Source organism: Poecilia reticulata, linkage group LG18 (assembly GCF_000633615.1).
Source record: "Poecilia reticulata strain Guanapo linkage group LG18, Guppy_female_1.0+MT, whole genome shotgun sequence".
NCBI classification, from domain to species: domain Eukaryota; kingdom Metazoa; phylum Chordata; class Actinopteri; order Cyprinodontiformes; family Poeciliidae; genus Poecilia; species Poecilia reticulata.
In genome coordinates, this window is record NC_024348.1 from 9,696,910 (window position 1) to 9,702,952 (window position 6,043).

A 6,043-nucleotide genomic window follows, 5' to 3' on the forward strand; every position below is an offset into this window, starting at 1 on the left:
GAATTTTGCTGTCATCTATTGTTCGTACTTAACATACGGTTGTCATTTACAGCATTAAGATGTACCTCAACCCATGTCGATGGACTAAAATAGATTCAGTCAGATTTATACTGCCTGGCCAACAAAACAAAAAATAAATAAATCACCATCTGAAGATACAAGCCTCATGTTGGACAGCTACTGCATGGACAACAGTCCTCCAGCTGGCAACAAGTTACTTAACCCCAATTGATGCAATTAGTGGCTTCTCGTTTCCTACTGGGGCGTAGGAGGGAAGTTGTATCCAGGTTTGAAAAACAAATCACCCAAAAGAGAAGTTTAAGCATCCTAATTAGCCTGTCCTTGGTCTGAACACGTTGGCAAAAATCTGTGTCAAGAGGGCTATCTGTCCACCAAGGTGCCGTTTCTTGGAAAGCTTCCTTGTTCTCCTACAGTTTTATTCCAGTGTTGCCACTTAACTGATAAGTGCCAATTCATCAAAACCTAAAAAAAAGGGAGAGAAAAAGGCAGTATGCAAAAATACTTGCCATCTTGTTCAGATCTTCTGATTCATCTGAAATAATGGCTTGTAAAAGTTTGAACATGATTTAAAGAGGTAAATAGTTGTGATATCTGAGCACTAATGATTGAATAAGAATCAGTTGCAGGGTAATTATGGTCAAAAAAAGAATATATGTATAAAGGATGTGGATGCATTATCAAGCTCACTTCTGAAACAGAATATTTAGTTCTTCAACATATAGTACTTAAATGAGCTTTACTTATAAGATGCCTCCAGAACTTTCCAAAGTACTGTATAAAGCTGTGAAGTGGAAAGAAACTGTTGTTTTAAATAGTTCTTTACATGCAAAAATGTGAAAAGAACCACCTTTCACTGCTGTTACAGCTCCAAGTCTTTTAGGTTCTGTTTCTACCACCTTTGGACAGCCTGTCAGATTCTCAATTGAATTTCCATCTGAACTTTGACTGGAACATTCCAACACAAAATGTATAGTTTGACAATCCTACTGGAGATTTAGCTTTACTTTCAGAGCCGTCGTCCTCAAGGAAGAAATTGAACGACTGGCTTGAACAACTTGATCAGTGCCAGAACATCTACCATACAAAAATAATGTGAAGTTCAAAATATGTATAAAACCACAATCTAGAATCTTTTAAATACAAACACTGACTGCACTGAATTGAATGAAATTCCTTAAACAACTCCTCTTGGCAATGTAGAGTTTCGCTCGCTGGTTTTGAACTGCTATTTCTTTTAGATTGCTCTGATATGGCAGAGTTATCTGATCTGGCCCTGCTCTTCCATCTTGTACTCCTTCACTGCTTGAGCATCTGCTGACCCTGGCTGCTGCTGATGCAGCTGAGATAAAACATACCAAAAGCTGGAATAGCTATAATTTAATTCATATTTCCAAATAATGTACATCATGTCACCCCCTCCCTACTGTGTGGGCCTTTCTATGTTCATGAACTCACTGCTTAGTAGCATTTCTTACCACAATATGCTTTTACACATGGTTAGACCCTTTACTTAACAAGCCTTCATACAATTTAGCTAAATAGTTAGCTAAATTTGCTTTTAGCACATTGTTATAAGCTATGCTTCACCTGCGAGTCTCCTGTCTCGCTACCAACATCTCCACCTGGCCGGTTAGCTTCCGTCGCCTGTGTGAACCGCTGACACCCTACAATTTGTCACCATGTTCAACCTGAGGACCAACACGTCTTTATTTCTTCAATCTCATCAGCGAGGTTCTAGCCTGTCCTCTTGTACCTACAATTTCGTGTCCATCACCTGAAAAAATTATATTGATATGATCAACTTTTGATGGTATGGTTATAATATATTGGTAACTAAAGAGAGATTGTTGAAATTTGATGGCCTTTCAATTTGCAGAATGGATTTGTCTTAAGAAAACAGTAACCGCACATTAATAGTAAGATGAGCTTATTTAAATGTGGGGGGCATTATTTTTATCATGTTATTCTCTCATCAAAAACAGAGTATTGCTTTGATTCTTCCATGCTTGTTTGAGAAATCCTTGAGTCACCCGTGGCAGCCATCGAGGGTCCGAAATGCTTGATCCCACAAAGCATGGCCTTTTCCCATGCAGCTCCTCCTTGGAGCTGCAGTCTCTAGCCGAGCTGCTGCCTCAGTGCAGCTCTCCCCACGCCTTCCTCAAATAGCTCCATCAGACAAGCATTAGCAACAATTGACCAACACTGAGTGGTACTGCAACCTTAGCTTATCATACAAACTACTTCTCAGTCCAACACTCCCAATGAGAAGCATTGTTGTGATGACATCCTGAAGGCGGAGTTTCGGAAAGTATAAAGGCTTCTTAAAGAGAGTCCAATTTCAAGCACTCAAACTGTGAAGGAAAATTTATTTTAAGTTGATTGTTATGTAAAGAATTTTTATAGCTGAAAATAACTTACTTGATTGTGCCACGTGGCTGAAAAATACATTTACTTCTTTTTACATCAGCAGAATTAAAAATATAAGTGTTAAGAGTTGGATGTGAACTACTGCAAGAACACTTATAAAATTAAAATATGCATAGTTCTTTTGTAAACACCATTAATCACAAACACTCACTTACTGACAAGTCTGCCAACCTGTGTTGCCCATTGTCGCCTCACAGCAACAAATAGAAAGGGAAAGCACATGCACACAATGACTGCCATTATTAGATATGGAGGGATTCAATTCTGATGACTGTACCTTCTTTTTTCCAGAAGCTCGTCGTTCTACATGTTTAAAGGTCATGGCACATATAGAGGAGATAAGACATAATGGTGCATGGGGCAGAAACACGATCGCCTGAATCACTGCTGAACATTGTTAAATAATGAAACAAGCTCTTGACTAATTAGTGAGTCATAAATCTTCTCTTTGGAAGGACAGATGTGTACATGCATGCTCTCTTATCGCCACCATCTCTTCCTTTTTTCAGTATGCAAGGGTTGCTTTTATTTTTTTTCCCCCTCAACCAGCCCAATCCAGCCCCCACCCCACAAACCCCTTCCATCCCCCAGGGATTTTTAACTCCCCATCCCTTCTCACAGCACCCTGTACATCTTCCTCCTCCTCCTTCCACTGCCTCTCCTGCAAACTCAAGAATCAGAGACAGGTTTGCTACTGCTGAGAAAGCAACCATGGTAATCCTTGGGCTCAACTTCAAAAAGAGCCCCTAAAGACTACACTCTGTACGGTTTGTGGAAACTCGGCCTGCTACCAGTGTTTGTTGATGGAAGGAGGGTTAAAAAAAAAAAAAAAAAGGAGACCCTCTCATTTCTTACTAGTCTCTTACCAAATACCTATTTCACTCTGCTTGCTGACAATAGAAAATTGGTAGCAGTAGTTTAGAAGTCAAAAAGAAGAAGACTGGGAGGTTAAAGGAAAGAAGGAGGAAGATGGACAGCTATCAGTTTGACATTAGATCCCAGAAGGGTTGACTGAATCAGCAGACATGCAACCGTAGAGGAGCAAGAGTAAATGCAGTTGCTATCGAAACAAATTTTATAGTATGCATGCCCATGTGTTTGCATGCCGTTCATTAAGAATTTTACAAAAAACTGCTCAGTGGTTGAAACATATGTAATGGTGAAGACTCCAGCAACACTTGAAATGGTACAAAAATCCTCTATTGCTAGACCAACGAGGCATTTTGGCTCTTTGTGCACCTCAGTTTATAGAGTTGTGCCAGAAAACACTTTGGTAACAGACATATCTAAAAAAAATTATAATTGTTGAACATTGGACCACAATATCTCTTAAATTTTTTTCCCATAATGTAATTTAAGTGCTTTTTGAATAAATGACCCCTTGCAAACAAGTTTATTTCAATAAATTAGCCCCAAACAGATTTCAGTCCTATATGGAACCAAGGTGGCACAAATATCTAAAAATTGCTTGTTGATGCATAATCCACACACACTAAGTATAGTGAATTTTGCTGTCATCTAGCAGTCTAAAATGTGATCAGCTTTGCCTAATTTTGTTCCATGTTTATGCCGAATACCTAAAGTTATGTATTTTATGTGCTGTATTCAAACGGAAGTTCTACTTAATTTATGAACAGCTTAAATATTTTTTTAAATTTGGCAATGAGAGGAAAAATGTTTGTTTGAAATATGTCTAAAAGTGCATACCTATTGTTAATGTTTTGTTGATGCAATTTGTTCTTCGATACCAGCTTTCAGTCCTGTGTTTGGCAAGCATTCCACATCTTGACTGGACAATATTTACTCACAGTCCTGGGCAAAAGATCTCTAAATCTACCAGATTGTAAAAACATCTCTTGTCTGTAATTCTTTTTCAAGAGACTCCATAGATTTAGGGTCTGAACTCTGGCTGGGACAATATAAAAAAAATGCTCAGAATGGCCTCAATTACTTAGCAGTAAGTGTTATGGACAAACAGAAATAATGGAAAAAAGAACTCCAACAATACAATTAGCTTATGTGCAGGAAAGCTCCTGGAAGTGATTGATAGCTATGGAGCAGGTTTAGGCAGGCATGAGAAAACAATGGAAGGATTAGCTCACCTGGACCTCCGTTTTACTTATCCCTCTGGAAAGCAGCTTCTCATCTGGTAGCCCCAACAGCTCAGTCCAGAGTAGTAGCAGGTTTTCAGTTCCGCTTTGTGTGTTTTCTTCAAGCTTCAAGGTTTAAAAAAAAAAAAAACCTTAACTTGGCCGCAAGCGTTTTTCTTCCAAAACTCCCAGCTGTGTCCTCCACATAGTTTTCTAAGTTCTCCGTCCTAGCAGCGTATATCACACACAGTAACAGGTGAAACTTCTTTTTCTTGACATTTATTGGCGGTTGGCAAGAAACCTTTAGGTGAGCATTACCGCCACCATCTGGTAAGGAGTGTGTACCAACAGGTGAAACTCATCAGCCTAATCATGAGTTTCAGTGTTTACCTTTGTGTGCGCCTACGGTGGTGCATTTGCTGCTGTAGAACATTTGAGTACCTGTTATGTGAGGATCATTTTCACCACTGTTAACCACCCACGCTATATTTTGATTCATAACTTAGCTTAAAAAGTTTGGTTTGGATAGCCTAAAACCATGTCAAACACATACTTGATTTTTACTGTTTTAAAAGCACGTATATGCTTTTAAAACAGTAAAACTGCAAGACGAGAGATGTTTTTCCACACACACACACACGCACACACACACGCACACACACACACACACACACACACAAAAATGCACCACCATAGGCGCACGCTGCAGACAAGAGATGTTTGTCTCGTGCCTCAGTGTGAGGTTTATAGCTCACACTGAAAGCAGATAGAAGAAGAAGTAGCTCCGAGGAAGGCACTTTTATAACATCTCAAAACCAATAAACTTGTTGGACACTGATGGCTTCTGAACTCACGGAACAGGTACAGATTCTAAACGAGCAATCGCATACATATAGGTAAACAACAACAGACTACTGCTTAAATATCACTTTTAAGTGTCAAACCATCTGACAATATGAACACCAAAAGACTGACGCTAGTGCTTTAACTTCTTTCACATAGTGTCCTGAATGTACAGCTATGTGAAAGAATTAGGACACGTAATTGAATAGCAATTAGTTTCAAAAGAAATATTACGTACAGTCTAATCTTCTTTACATGTAATTACACTCTCTCAATCAAAAATAAACATTGTGTTGCTAAATAAAGTGAAAATATCAACAAAAATGTTTGTTTTTTTGTGACCGAGTAACCACACGGCATATGAATGAAATCAAAATTTGGGGTTGGATTTGGCTCAGGAATTTTCAGACATTACATGGGGGTGTTAATGGACAATGTTACATTTTAGTCACCCTGTAATACATGGTTGAACTCAGTGGCGCAAAAAGTGGGTATGCAGGGTATGCAACGCATAGGGGCGCAGCACCAGAGGGGGCGCCAAAACCCCGTCTGGAGGGGGCGGCGCGCCGATGATGTTTTCCCTTACACTTCTGCGCGCCTTATGCTCCTACACCTCGCGCACATAACGAGGTAAATGTATAAATGTAGCGAGTTTTACCCTT

At 39.3% G+C, this 6,043-nt stretch overlaps 1 long non-coding RNA gene across 1 annotated transcript in view; it reads right to left on the minus strand.

Moving 5' to 3' along the window:
• Window positions 1-4,776, minus strand: part of LOC103480504 (uncharacterized) — a 28,353-nt gene extending 23,577 nt beyond the window's left edge. Inside the window, exon 1 of the long non-coding RNA XR_536098.2 lies at window positions 4,551-4,776. This is a non-coding gene — a long non-coding RNA (uncharacterized LOC103480504). The remainder of the gene's footprint in view (window positions 1-4,550) is intronic.
• Between the last annotated feature and the right edge of the window lie 1,267 nt (window positions 4,777-6,043).